At 43.7% G+C, this 14778-nt stretch overlaps 1 protein-coding gene across 1 annotated transcript in view; it reads left to right on the top strand.

The window, feature by feature from the left end:
• Window positions 1-14778, top strand: part of LOC306928609 (neuronal acetylcholine receptor subunit alpha-7-like) — a 76161-nt gene that overhangs the window by 43028 nt on the left and 18355 nt on the right. The gene's annotated exons all lie outside the window — the stretch shown is intronic.

Here is a 14778-nt window from a genome sequence, read left to right as displayed (position 1 = left end):
AGTTTTTGTGGAAAGGGCTCAAACTTTCTTTCTTTTCCTGCCTGATCTCCTCTCTCTTCTTCCCTTTCATTATTTTTTTTTACACAAGTGAAATACAGTCAAATACAAGACACAACACAACAGTACAAGACATCAAATGACAGAAAAGTAAACTTAAGTTCACAGCCAGATGGGGCCAGAGCTCTACCCCTGAAAGTGCCAGCCGTTTTTGAAAAAACACCAAAAATGGCCGACAATCAGTTCCGGTTCAAACCCTATACATACGCTACTTTTCTCACAGTGGTGGAGGGGACGTGAATGGTCCGGGGAATAATAGTTTTTAGCATATCTAAGTCAAATTAATCTCTAATCAAGCCCCGAAATATCGCATTATGAGCCATAATGCACATAAAGACACGAGCGTGCATGTGAATATTTTGGCCGTTTGTAGGTGGACACGACCGTCCGTTAGCATAAAATGCTAAAACTAATTTATTCATTTTTTCCCCCTGGATTATGGGGAATAAAACAAATCTCGGGATGCAGGGCATGGCATCGATTGCAAATGTAAATTAATCTCACTCTCTCGGGCCCGGTGCTTAATCAGTTAACACTACACTATACAAGAGACACATACACGCACACAAAAAACAAAACAAAAACAAGGGAACGAATGGGTGGTATTGATGACCATCAGAGAATAGGGAAAATTACGAGTTCAATAGGTTGCACCATAGCAGCCAGATATACAGAACCTTTCTTTGTTTTTCTTGTTTTTCTTCTCCGTTCATCAATGTTTTTTAAGTGAGTTTGTTTATATTGTGATAAATGTCGTATCGCGGTCTTGTTATGATTATTGTATCGTGATTTTCTGATGTTGATGTTGATCCTTATTCTCTACAACTAATCAGAACGGCCATGCTCCCAGCATGCCTTGCTTAAAAAAAATCAAATGTAATGTAATATGCCAGTCTTTTGATTGATTGATTGAAAATTATTAACAGTTTGCAGAATTACAGTACATTTCAAGCACAAACTCAATACAAAGGCTGTTAACTGTGAGTGGACGACCCAATTAAGCATTACACTTGTTTACAACAGGGTCCACCATGTTCAAATCATCAAAACATTTAGAGACAAATAGACACTTCTATATAGACAAAGAACAGTACAGGAATTCATCAAAATGGAGGTAAAAAGGGAAAAGAAACATATCCTTTTACATGTACTGTATTTAATCCACTGGTGCAAAACATAGACCTGATTGTTAGTGTGATGGACAAACACATTCCATAAACACATGGAAGAGAGGTTAGGATTCTAAATATAATCCCATGCTGTAAGCATGATAACAGAGCATAACCGTGACAACAGATCCCATAGCCCAATCGCCGAATCTCTGGTGTTTACACAAAAATACATTTTGGGAAAATGAAAAACGGGCTTCCTCACGGTCTTCATGCGCTAATGTCCATATGCGAGTTAAGAGGAAGAAATAGAGTCCGCAACACTGGTAGAAAACTCAGCTCCAATGGTTTATTAATTCAACGTTTCGATCACTGGGATCTTCTTCATATGCGAGTTAACCCACTGAGGGAGAAAAATAAGGATTAGACTGACGGACAGAGGGTTTCTTAATATATAATAGGATAATCCAAGGCAATAAACAAAAACTGGTATGAGGTGTGAATAAATCAGGGTTAAGGGTTTGGCGCTTTTTACCAGCCAAATGTGGGTAATCTAATGTAGCATGTTACAGTACATGTGTGTTTATTTACAGCATGTGTGTGTGCACTGATTGCTACACCTAATTCCTGTAGAGCAAGCTATCAATAGAACATAATGATGTGATATACATATAAACATAACATTTTATGAAAATCTACTAACAAGTAATATCTGATATACCTAAAGATTTATATTCAATACTCATTCACATTTCATATTGTCAGAATGACAGCACAACAGACTAAACGCAGGTGAAATTCTGAGTAGATTTGATGTTAAATTACAGTCAGTGAGAGTGCTTTTTGGAATTCAGGTCACATTTGTTCTCATCTGCTCTCGTAGCGTTCTTCACGCCTGTGCTTTCTCAAGTCAACTGGAAATCTAGGCCAGTTTTCCTTTGCCTCATACGCTTGTAGATCAGCTATTTTCTTCCTGCACACACTACACTACACTGTCGTATAGTGTATCTCAGGATAAACAACTGCTTGAATTGGAAGGGACTAAATATGAATGATGTTCTGCATAGTGCAGACAAAGAAAAAGTGGTATTTGAAGAACAGCTAGATAAAGTGGTGGTTAATTCATATCGACACGTCTGGAGCCAGAAGAAGAGAAAGAGAGACAGAGAATGAAAGGATTACAGTTGATCTTTACTGAATCTGCGTAAAGAAAAAATATTAAATGCATTTTGCATGTTTCCAAACGCACGCACGCACGCACACACGCAGGCACGCACGCACGCAAGGGGACAGAGGTTTGGGCGATTAATCCAGATTTTAAAAGCTCCTCTTTTTAGCCTCACAGGGATTACCCATCTTAATCTATGTTCCCTCACCTAACCCATCTCTTTCCCTAAATCTCCCCCTCTCTTCCCATCACCTCCATCCTCTCACACCATCACTCATGTCAGTCAGTCAGACTTCTCCTTTCCTGTTTACTCATGTACTCTCTCTCTCTCTCTCTCTCTCTCTCTCTCTCTCTCTCTCTCTCTCTCTCATATGTGTACATAACTCATCCTTCCAACTCTTTCTCTTTATAAATCATGGCGTCCACCTGTCAGTCTGTCTCCTGTTCTGCTCCCGGAGGATCAACATGTCACTCTTCCTTCGCCTCACAGCTGTGTCTGTTGTCTCGCTAATCTCTCTCTTGTGTATTTCATTGTGTTCCATTCTACTCGGCTGCATGCTCAAATCACGCCGGCATCATGAATGAGAGATTATTCATGGTGAGCCTTTTCGTTCCTCTTCTTCTTCTTTTTTTTTAAACTGCTGTTTATGTGACATGATGTGACACAATGAAAAGTAAACCGTCAGTTTGGATGATCGGAAGGAAGGGCACAAGGAGGATGTTGCCAGTGTGTCGATATGAAACTTTGGAGACTGCTGACGTTTGTGGAGCTTGTCCGGAAGTGTTGCCAGATTTTGCAAGAGAAATAAGCAACCATGGGTCTATGAAAACAACAACCAGAGGAGAAAAACTTTTTTTTTCTCCAAAATGAGTTAACACTTTAATTGCCCGGAACTATTTAATCCATTACATTCATGCGCCCAGTCGATTTATAAACACGGACGCCTTTTCCGGACGGACCGGCCGGAAGTTCATGATGTTGTGTAGCAGCTAACAATAGCCACAGCACTTTAGAGTCGATCGACAACAACGGGAGACAAGAATAAATCTATCGAGACTAGCGACTGGACCGCGGAGCGCCGTCTAACACAGGATATTTTTTCAGAAAAAGACGGGATGATTTAGATCACAATTTATGAACGTTTTAAGATTTTCGTTTTCATCAGCTAAACAGAGGAGGGAGTTTTTTGATGACGTCTCACTCTTGCGCGTCACCGAGGAGAGCCCAGCAGGCGCGCCTGGGCTATACAGCCAGGCGATCCGTTCTCGTATCAATAAACTTCGTCTTTAGGACAATACCTGAGCGATGGGAGTGTTAATAGCACAGGCAGACTCTTCACATACTAGAGCATGTCTGAAATAAGTGTCAGAGCTGATATCGACATGTAAATATGAAATAAATGCCCAAACATGTAGCTAGGTGTAATGTTAGAGACCACAGAAGTGAACCTTTCAAGCCTGTTTTCTAGGCATGTAACGATTCACTCAACTCACGATACGATTCGTATCATGATATGAGATTCACGATACGATTTTTCACGATATTAAAAAATATATATATTTTAAAGAGAAATTACTGTTTTTTTAATTTTATATAATTTATCTTCCCCCCTGAGATTTTTTATTTAACTACATTGCAAAAGAAGTAGCATTACTTTTGACACATTTTGAAACATAATTGCCTTCCTTGATGAGCATCAACGACCATCATCACCTGGGCACAGTCACAGACACACACAGCTACCCTCTACAGTGCTCTACAACTGAAAGTGACTATCATTTTATATATATATTTTTTTTTTATTGCAATGAATCGATTCATATCGTCGGGATTAATATCGATATATATCGATATACGATATATCGTTACATGCCTACTGTTTTCTCAACTCGCTGTTTTCTGCAAGACATTACTCTATAAGCCATATCTCCAAAACTGGTGGGTCAAACTGAACAACCAATATGTTGGTTGTTCAAGCTATGATTCCCTGCTTTCATATGACATGAAAAAACGAAAATTCAAAAAAATCAAATGGCAGTCCCTCAGTCAAATTTAGTCACAAATGCATATTAATCTTGGGAGCCTTGCAATGAAAGTCTTTGAGATAAACTTGTTTAACAACATACGGAAACAAGCCCAAATAAGCTTTAGAAACAAGTCCCCCCTCCCCCCCAAAAAACAACCAAATAACACAACTCACGATTTTACAAGCAACTTTACAGAAAAACAAGCCCACAGTTGCTTATAATAAGCGGACATGGCAACACTGCTTGGCGGCTCAAATGTGGGGTGGGTGGAGGTGGAGTGGGGTGTCTCTATTTACAGCCCAGCCAGAAGGTTTTAGATGGCCCCCTGGGGGGGCCATCACACACACACACACACACACACACACACACACACACACACACACACACACACACACACACAAAACATGCACACACACACACACACGCACACAACACAAACACACTAATACCTCAACATTATACTGTGTCGACATGATATGGATGTATACCTGCACAGTGCACACACAAACAGACAAACAAATATAAATGTGTACATGCAACATGCTCTGCTACATGCACATTGCATACACGCACGCACGCACGCACGCACGCACGCACGCACGCACGCACGCACGCACGCACGCACGCACGCACGCACGCACGCACGCACACACACACACACACACACACACACGCAACCTTACATATTAACATTAATGGCACAACACACACCATTACACAATGGGCCAGCAGGGCACAGCCAATAACACGCCAGCCTAGCTGTGTTGAATAGCAGAGGCATTCCGTCTTATTAGCATGCTCCTGAGCAGAGCATTCTTTCATGTGCTGCCATTGTGACTAATATGAAGTTAATGATGTTTGGACACGTACGTACGAATGAGAGGGCAATCTCAATATGGGATGCGGTAAATGAAAAACAATTCAAAAAAATCAATTGTGAGGGATTAGTCATTCTATACGTATATTATCCAGCATTTTTCATAGCCCTTGTTGTGTTTTCATAATTGTGAGTGTGATCACGTTGACTCACCTATGGGTTCTGGAGACAATTCAAATATTTCCCGTGAGTTAGTGATTTCATTAACACAGGTGATAGCAGCACTGCTTGTTTTCCTTTCTGTTTTGACTTTTAGAATGCCAGACACAAATGACAATGTTCACTGTTTTCATTTGATTCTGCATCAAAGTGATGCATAACACATTTCTAGCATTACAATGTGTCTTGGGTAGCCAAATCAGGTTGCAATCCGACTGTGCAACCATGTAAAAGTCACAGTGAAGATAGACACGTTATAGGCCTATGGATTGAAATCAGATCGCTCAAACCACCTTCAGAGGTTTCATTGCGACCGCAGGTCGCATTTACTATGAAATCGTGCATTTCCCGTCAGTCAGTCGGTTGGTTGGTTGGTTGGTTGGTTGGTTGGTCACCCCAGGCAAGCCTCGTGACATCACGTGACATCATCAGGGATGGAGATCCCTGATGTCATCAATATTAAGCCCATAAATGGGAATGCCGGAGATCCCTGATGTCATCAATATATTGGCCAGTAACCAGTAACCTCCATATATGGAGCTGACCTGTTCTGACATTCCATATGTTGATCCTTCCCCATCCATCCTTCCTCTTCAATGTCTCCCTTTTGACTGATACCTGTCCATTTAAACTCTAGATGGGCCTGCCCAGCCGGCGAAAACTAGAGTTCTCAACAGGCCCGAAAATTAAGTCCCGGCCCTACCTGGGCCCTCATCAAACCCTGTACATTCCTGTACATTCCATATGTTGATCTGACTGGACATAACGTCAGTCCAGGCCTGATAATCACCGACAAGTTTGCAAAGCAGTGCTTCGAATGCTGATGTCATGTTGTCCTGTTTAACTTCCAATGTGATATATCCATGCCGATCGTGTTTACGTTTACAACTCAATGTGCCGGCAGAAGTGTTGTCCTCTTTCAAGAGCGGTCGAGCAGAAGAGGAAAAGCCTTCTTGCTCTCTGCTGCCTCCAGGTGAGCAGGGTGTCCTCAACGCAAGGTACGCAAGGTACGCAAGCAATATGGTTGCGTAGGCTCGGGATCAGATCTCAACCCGACGGAATGAGACGGATCACGTAACTGACGCAATGCAAGGGAGAAATGTCTCTCTGCACTGTGTATGTATTCTTGCGTCGATTACGTTCAACTCTGCAAGGCACTTTGCGGTGTGTGTGTGTGTGTGTGTGTGTGTGTGTGTGTGTGTGTGTGTGTGTGTGTGTGTGTGTGTGTGTGTGTGTGTGTGTGTGTGTGTGTGTGTGTGTGTGTGTGTGTGTGTGTGTGTGTGTGTGCGTGCGTGCGTGCGTGCGTGCGTGCGTGCGTGCGTGCGTGCGTGCGTGCGTGCGTGCGTGCGTGCGTGCGTGCGTGCGTGCGTGCGTGCGTGCGTGCGTGCGTGCGTGCGTGCGTGCGTGCGTGCGTGCGTGCGTGCGTGCGTGCGTGCGTGCGTGCGTGCGTGCGTGCGTGCGTGCGCGTCAATGGATCCTGCAGTAATGCAGTTACATGACTGCTCTCTCATTAGATAAAAAAAGTCAATGGTCTCATTTCACGTGGGATCGATCAGGCTACGTGAAAGACGTCCAGCTGAGAGGCCGCAGACTGAATTTAAATTCTGTCGGCGGACGGGGACGTGTCATGGCACAGACACAGAGTTGGCACACAATATATCTGCTCCCAGTCTTTTTTATTACAACCTATAAATACAACAACGTTTCGCCCCTCCGGGCTTTCTCAAGTTACATGGGTATGGCCTTGAAATCCTTAAATAGGTGGAACATAACTGGGTGTCGTCATTCAATCAATTGATAAGCCAATAGGCTGTATGTGAATATCCAAATACATCAATTAAGGGGCCATACACTCAACACAATATAGGTTTAAAATACAATAAATACACCAAAACATAATACATATATACAATACAAAAGGAATACACAGAGATAATAATAATAATAGAGGGAGAGCCGCCATGGTTGTAACACGTTTCACTCTTTTACTCAGAGATCCGTTTATCTACATATGTAATATTTTCAGGCAACGGACCTACACATGTCTGCTACCATAAACCACGTGGACGCTGTTCCAGTGTTACATTTGCTGCGCATATCGGATGAATTGTAACGGCATGCGCGATAAATGTAACAACGCTAAAAAACATCATTAAACATATCGTTTTCAGCTTAAAGCAATTATATTTCATGTGAAGCAACTCCTTAAAAAAAAATTCATACCATGGATGTGATAAGAAAATGTATCAAACATAAGGGAATTATTAAATAGTACCGGGTGTACCAGTTTGGGCGTTTGAGTTAGTTCAATGGGAATGATTACACAACAAAGATAAAACGTTTGATTGATTGAGTTGTACAATGTTATACAACTCTAAACTGATTTAGACAGCTGACTGAACATAATATTGCGGCCAATATGTAAATGTTACAATTGACCCACTTTTGCAAGTTGTTCTTTGGCGTTGCTTACAGACCAGAATTGATTGATTGATTGATTGAAGAATTTATTAACAGTTTGCAGAATTACAGTACATTTCAAGCACAAACTCAATACAAAGGCTGTTAACTGTGAGTGGACGACCCAATTAAGCATTACACTTGTTTCCAATAGGGTCCACCATGTTCAAATCATCAAAACATTTAGAGACGTACAAATAGACACTTCTATAGACAGAACAGGAATTCATCAAAAAGGAGGTAAAAAGGGAAAAGAAATATATACAGTGAGGGGAAAAAAGGGGGGGGCGGGGGGGGGGGGGGATTCAGATTTTACGGGGGCCAGTTTCGAATTGCAGCCATCCGTAGGTGCCCTTTGAGAGCGGTTTTGAAGGAGTCAAGGGATTCGCATGTCTTAATGACAGTTGGTAGGGCGTTCCACATTTTGGTGGCATAGGAGCGAAAAGAATTTAGTCCCTTGTTTGTGCCGAATCTGGGTTGTACATGGTTCGTTGCACTCCCTCTGGTGTTGTGGGTGTGGACTTCGTTAACATTAAGGAAGTATCTAGACAGGTACATGGGTATCTTGGTGGTGTATCGAATCTTGTGGACCAGACCCATTGCAAGATGCTGTACTCTGTCGTTGACCCTAAGCCATTCCAGCCTGTCGAAGTGGGCAGGGGTGAGGTGGGTTCGGGGGGCTAGATCAAGTAGGAGCCTGACCAGTTTGTTTTGGGAAGTCTGGAGCCTGGTTTTAAGGGCCTTTGAGGTGCTGTGGTACCAGGAGGTGCATGCATAGTCAAAGAAACCCTGTACAAGGGCTCCTGTTAAGGTCTTCAAGGTGTTTTTGTTGACCAGTGAGGAGATCCTGTTGGTGGCCATTTTATCACCGGAAAGATTAGCCTCCAGGATGGAACCTAGGTAGGTAATTTCATCTTTACGTGTGATAACATTGTCACCCACTCTAACCAAGAAGCCATTTGCCTTGCTGAGATTACTAATAGAGCCAAAGAGAATGGATTCAGTTTTTCCCAGGTGTAAAGATAGTTTGTTATCAGCGAGCCAGGTGCAGATTCTACCGAGTTCAGAGCTGAGGGCATTTTCAACCTGCAGTTTGTCCCTGTCCGAGACCAGCAGTGCTGAGTCATCTGCGAACAGGAACAAGTTGCAGTCACAGGCTGAAGTCATGTCGTTTACATATATTAGGAACAGTAGAGGCCCTAGTATGCTTCCTTGTGGAACGCCACAGCTCACTGGGAGGGGGGGGGACAGTGTTCCGTTCACTTCCACCATCTGTTCTCTCCCCTCCAGGTAGGATTGCATCCAGCTCACTGATGTGCTATCGAAACCAATTGCTTTTAGCTTGTTAACCAGTATGGAGTGGTTCACGGTGTCAAAAGCCTTTTGGAGGTCCAGCATGATCATGCCGCAGTATTTGCCAGCGTCCACCTCTTGTTTGATGTGGTCGCTCAAATAGAGAAGGCATGTGTCAGTGGAGTGGGATGTTCTGAAGCCAGATTGGAACTTGTACAATAATTTATTAGTGGCAAGATACTTTTCAACCTGTTCATAGACTATTTTTTCCATCACTTTCGAGATGGAACTAAGAATAGAAATAGGGCGGTAGTTGCCGGGGTCTAATTTACTCCCTTTCTTGTGCAAGGGGGTTACTTTGGCCAGTTTGAAATCTTGGGGGACCTGATGGAGAGGTTTACTATGTGGGTGATGATTGGAGCTATAGAGATGGCTGAGTCTCTGAGAAATTTGGAGGGAATGTTGTCATGGCCTGTGGCCTTGTGGGGTTGGAGGGCACTCAGTTTCTTAATTACCTCATCAGTTGTTACCATAACTAGTTTAAAATCGTCTTTACAAACACCTAGGTTTTTGTAGAAGGTTGTAATGTGCTCTACACCAAAGAGCCCAGAGTGGGAGGGCAGTTTGTTAACCAGAGTTGTTGCTATGTTTGTAAAGAAGATATTCAAGTAGTTGGCCACATCAAGGTTGTCAGTGATGAGAGTGTTGTCCGATTTGATGTTTATGTTCAAAAATCTGGTTTTTAGTTTCTGACCATAGCTTAGTTGATTGTTTAGTAGCTTCCAGAGCTCATGAGGATTGTTTTTGTTTTCCTGAGCTTTATCATTAATGAAGTTACTTTTAGCTGATTTGGTCATGGCAGTTACACTGTTTCGTAGCTTGATTCGTTGTGTATTTAGGTTGTTCAAACGAGCTTGGCGAACACTGTCTGTCGAAGCGCTTGGCTAGCTTTGACTTGCATTTTAGAAATTCAGAGCATTTTTTGTCTCTGGCTTTCATTGCAGCCAGTATGTCCGAATTCATCCATGGTTCCGAGCGGGTTTTGCCCCTGGTGGTTCTCAAAGGAGCCATGTTGTTCAGTACTGATGTAAATTTGGTTTTGAAGCCAAGCCAAGCTTCTTCGACAAGTGTGCTTTTAAGCTCATCGGACCAATCCAGACTCTCCAATACTTGGTTAAAGACCTCACTAGAGTAGGTTTTGAGGTCCCTTGATATGACTGTTTTGTGGCAGCCGGTCTTAAGTTTTTGTATTTTGCGGGTACAGAATATCATAAAATGATCACTAAGCCCACATACAATAACCCCTTTCTTGGAGATTCTGGATTTGTCCGAGGACAGAATGAGATCAATGACAGTTTGAGTAGAATCACACACTCTAGTGGGTTGGGTAATTAGCTGACTGACACTATGTAGATCACAGAACTTACTGAATGACTTAAACACAGGTGCTTCCTTACGTTGCATGTCTGTATTGTAGTCGCCAATCAGGATTTTCTCTACACATTCCTCCTCAGCTAAGCACCCCTCAAGTATATCATAGAACCCATGTTGGTCAGGCGGTCTGTAGACGGTGCCCACTAATACTGATTTAGCCTTTTTGAAAATTAATTCAACCCACACAGTTTCAATTTCATCATGCTGTAAGTCAGTACGAGTAACATATTCAGTGTCTTTGTGAATATACATACACACGCCACCACCATGCCTGTTTCTGTCGTTTCTGATCAAAGAATAGTTCTCTATTTCAACTTCTGGGTCTTTGGTTGACTCATCAAGTTTGGTTTCAGAGAAGCTAATGATGTTCGCCTTACCGCATTGAAACATATGCCTGATTTCAGCCATTTTGGGTCCAAGGCTGTTGACGTTCAGGTGAAAGATATGAAGTCCGTTGGCTCTGACTATGGTGCTTATTTCCTCCGTGGTGAAGTAGGGGAGCGGAGGGCCATTGTTGATGTCTGTAGAAGCCGCGGGTTGCCGTGGGGGGAGGGTGGGGGGTGCGTGGGGGTCGTCGTGGGGTGGCGGGAGTGGGGGATGGGGTCCCTCGTCCAGGTTTGTTGAGGGCTCTGGTGGGGCCGATTGAGCCATGGTGTCGACCGGAGAAACAGCAGAAATAGCAGGTAAAGTATCACGGTGTCCGTCTCCAGCCGCGTTGTCCCCCTTGGTTGGATGTGGAGACTCTTCACGCCTGTAGATGGTGGTGTTGTCCGTGTCTTTTGCCTCGACTGCCGCCGATGTAAGATCACTCCGCCTGCTGTTGCCTGGGACGCGCTCGGCTCTTGCGAATGTAGTATCCACAACCGGGACATCAGCGTGTATATCCAGCATGGGTGTGCAGGTTGGCTGGTGGTGAGGAAGGATGCCAGCGGTGTTGTTGTTGTTGGTCGTCGCCTGGCTGGTCGACATTGGTGTTGTTGTGTCGATGGTGATTCCTTTGTTCTCCCCGGTTACTTGTCCACTCCGGAGCAGTCTTGCCATTTGTCGTGTGTTCACGGGACCAGGGTTACTCTCGATGTCGCCAGACAGTAACAAAATAATGAGAAAGAAAGATCTCTTCCCTTTGCTAATCTGGAGCTTGTCTCTTTGGGCTAGTAGGGATTGAATAGCTGCTAAGCCGTATCCAGGCCGCTTTCCATTGTTCCCGTTGACTTCGTCACTGACCAGGTAAAAGTCGCTGTGAGAATCCGGTTGAAAATCCTCTTTTACGGTTTTGTTTTTCTCCATTTCACCTCGATGTAATCCCCTTGGTATATTAAGATAGGAATCCGTACACCATAGGAGGAGAAAGAGAAAATGTGGAAAAAACCGTGACTTTGAGTCAGACGCGCAGGAGCTAGAAAAAACACGTCTTGCCATGGTGAGAGCGGAAGTGTGAAGTGTGAATGAACGTGCATTCCGTCTAAACACGATGCAAACTAATAAAGAACATAAGCATGAAGACATCCAAAGAAAGAAATTGTAGCCCACATATACTCCAGGTGTAAAATTGTACGCATTTTGAGAAAAGTCAGTTTTTCGCCAATAATTCCCCGTAGGATGAAGGTAAACACTTCAAACTTCATGGGCACGTAGAGTACGTTGCTGTACACATACTGACGCGATGGCGTCATGATGGAGTCGACCAATCAAGAGATAACGTGCATGTTACAACCATGACACGTTACAACCGTGGCGGCTCTCCCCTACATCTTGGGGACTCATGGGGGGACTTTTTTTTAAATTATTTCCACACAACAACTCTAAGGTATATTAATGACATAGTAAAATGTTGAAAATGAGCGGTATTCCCCTTTAAGTACCTTAAAATAAATGAGTCTGCTTTGTAGTCCTGTATGTGCAGACACAAACCATAACGATGGCCAAATAATTTATAATAACCTTCACCCAAATAACTTACCCTAACCTTCACCCAAATAACTTACCCCAACCAAATGAGTTACCCTAATTTGAAGGTAAATCGCAAAACATATGACCTCAAACTAATTATAGAAGCACGTGGACAAATATTTAGTTTACAGTACATTTACAAACACTAAGTGCTATCACTGTTTTGAAATACTTTAAATATTTAAACGGTAATGATTTCAATTAGATGCTGTTTCAACAATGAACTTGAATCATCATAGAGAATGACCCCTATTGTTATTCCTGGGTATAGAACTGTTCTGATAACCAGCTGTTTGAAAACCAGCTGAGACACCCAGCTTTGAAACACCTTTTGTGAGCTCTGACAAAGGAGAAACCACCAGCGCATTCTCTCCTGCAGTAGATCCTGCACATTCATTTATCTTGGTAAAGAAATGCCAACAATGGCCAGACTGATTTATACTTGTTTGCTTTGTGTCGCGCAGCAAAAATAGACAACATGTGCATCATGGCTTCACTTTGGGATTGATACTGCAATCAGGCTCATATCCGACAGTGACATGTGCCATTCTAGACAGGCACTATGTCTCTGTCTCTCCCTTCCTTCCTTCCTTTCTCCCTCCTTCCTTCTACCCTCTCTTTCTTTATACCATTCCTTCTGTTGATGCATTCTGCATTCAGAACATACAGTACATACCGGCATTTACACAGTGTCTTCCGAAATACTATACGTATTAGACCTGTCCAAGCCCAGGAAGCATACATAAACATGTCTTCCATACATATTCCTGTTCCGACTAACTAATCTAGTTGACCATTGGTCCTAGAAAAAATGTAAAGCTTCAACGTTGAGAGGTGGCGAGGAGTGGTAGGATGGAGATGCAGAGCTTCCTTGGGTCAGAGGGTCAGAGGACTGAATCTTTGCATAATAGAAAGAAGACTTAAGGTCCTTGCAGACTGCTGCATTTTCTCTATCATTCTCTGGTGTTTTTTCGCCCTGTCACTACCTCCATTGTTCCTCTTCTCTCTGCCAGCCAGTCTCTGTGCTCTCCTCACCACAGCCCCACCCGTGCGTGCGTGCGTGCGTGCGTGCGTGCGTGCGTGCGTGCGTGCGTGCGTGCGTTGTACGTGTGTGTGTTGTACAAGCCCTTTGACTTCTTTGTTTGCCTTTGTGTGTGTGTTTGTGTGTGTGTGTGTGTGTGTGTGTGTGTGTGTGTGTGTACGCACGCGCGCGCGCGCGCGTGCGTGCGTGCGTGCGTCATCGTCAATGTAGTAGGTGCGTGGATGCATTTGCAACTTCTGTGGACTATGTAACTTGCATACAAGAAGGCACTAGTCACCAGTGGAATCTACCAACAGCCAACGCTACCTGACAGCTTACTGGGAAGAGAGGCAATATTGACCCAGCGGCCTTCCAGCGGTATGTCCGTCCGCTGTCGGACTAACCCCGGAATAGCAATGGGTGGACTTCCAGGCACATGCATGAGAACAACTACAGAGAGCGCTTTAACACCAAGCAACAGTGCAAGACTAAGAACTTTGTTTCCTATGGTGATCCAGCCTAGCTAGGACATACCCACGGACTGGTTATCGGAGGGTTTCGACAACTTGGGATGCCCGCCCAAAGACGAGGCAGAAAGGCTGGCAAATTGTCCCATCTCTGCTGCCCTATATGGCGGAGCTGCCACTGCTTGTGCCCATGGAGTGCTGACTGCTGAGTGACATGTGTGTTGTATCTTAGGACATATCCATGAGTTTGTGAATGTAACCTTTATTGCACCTAAAATATTTGTGTTCCTTTATGCTTTCCCTGTGTGCTGACATAAATACATTGTTAAACTGTGTGTGTGTGTGTGTGTGTGTGTGTGTGTGTGTGTGTGTGTGTGTGTGTGTGTGTGTGTGTGTGTGTGTGTGTGTGTGTGTGTGTGTGTGTGTGTGTGTGTGTGTGTGTGTGTGTGTGTGTGTGTGTGTGTGTATGAGTGTATGAGTGTATGAGTGCATGTGTGCGTGCGTGCATGCGTGCCTGTGTGTGTATGTAGGTATCAAAGCATTATACAGTAGCCTACAATAATGATGTCATGATCTTGGCATGTGTGTGTCTGTCGATGTGTATTAAATAAGTCCTGTATACGGCAGGACGCACACACGCACACACATGCACATGCGCACGCACATGCGCACACACACACACACACACACACACACACACACACACACACACACACACACACACACACACACACACACACACACACACACAGAGA

The sequence above is a fragment of the Electrona antarctica genome (genome assembly GCF_951216825.1).
Source record: "Electrona antarctica genome assembly, chromosome: 1".
Taxonomy (NCBI): Eukaryota; Metazoa; Chordata; class Actinopteri; order Myctophiformes; family Myctophidae; genus Electrona; species Electrona antarctica.
This window is presented reverse-complemented; position numbering and strand designations above follow the sequence as displayed.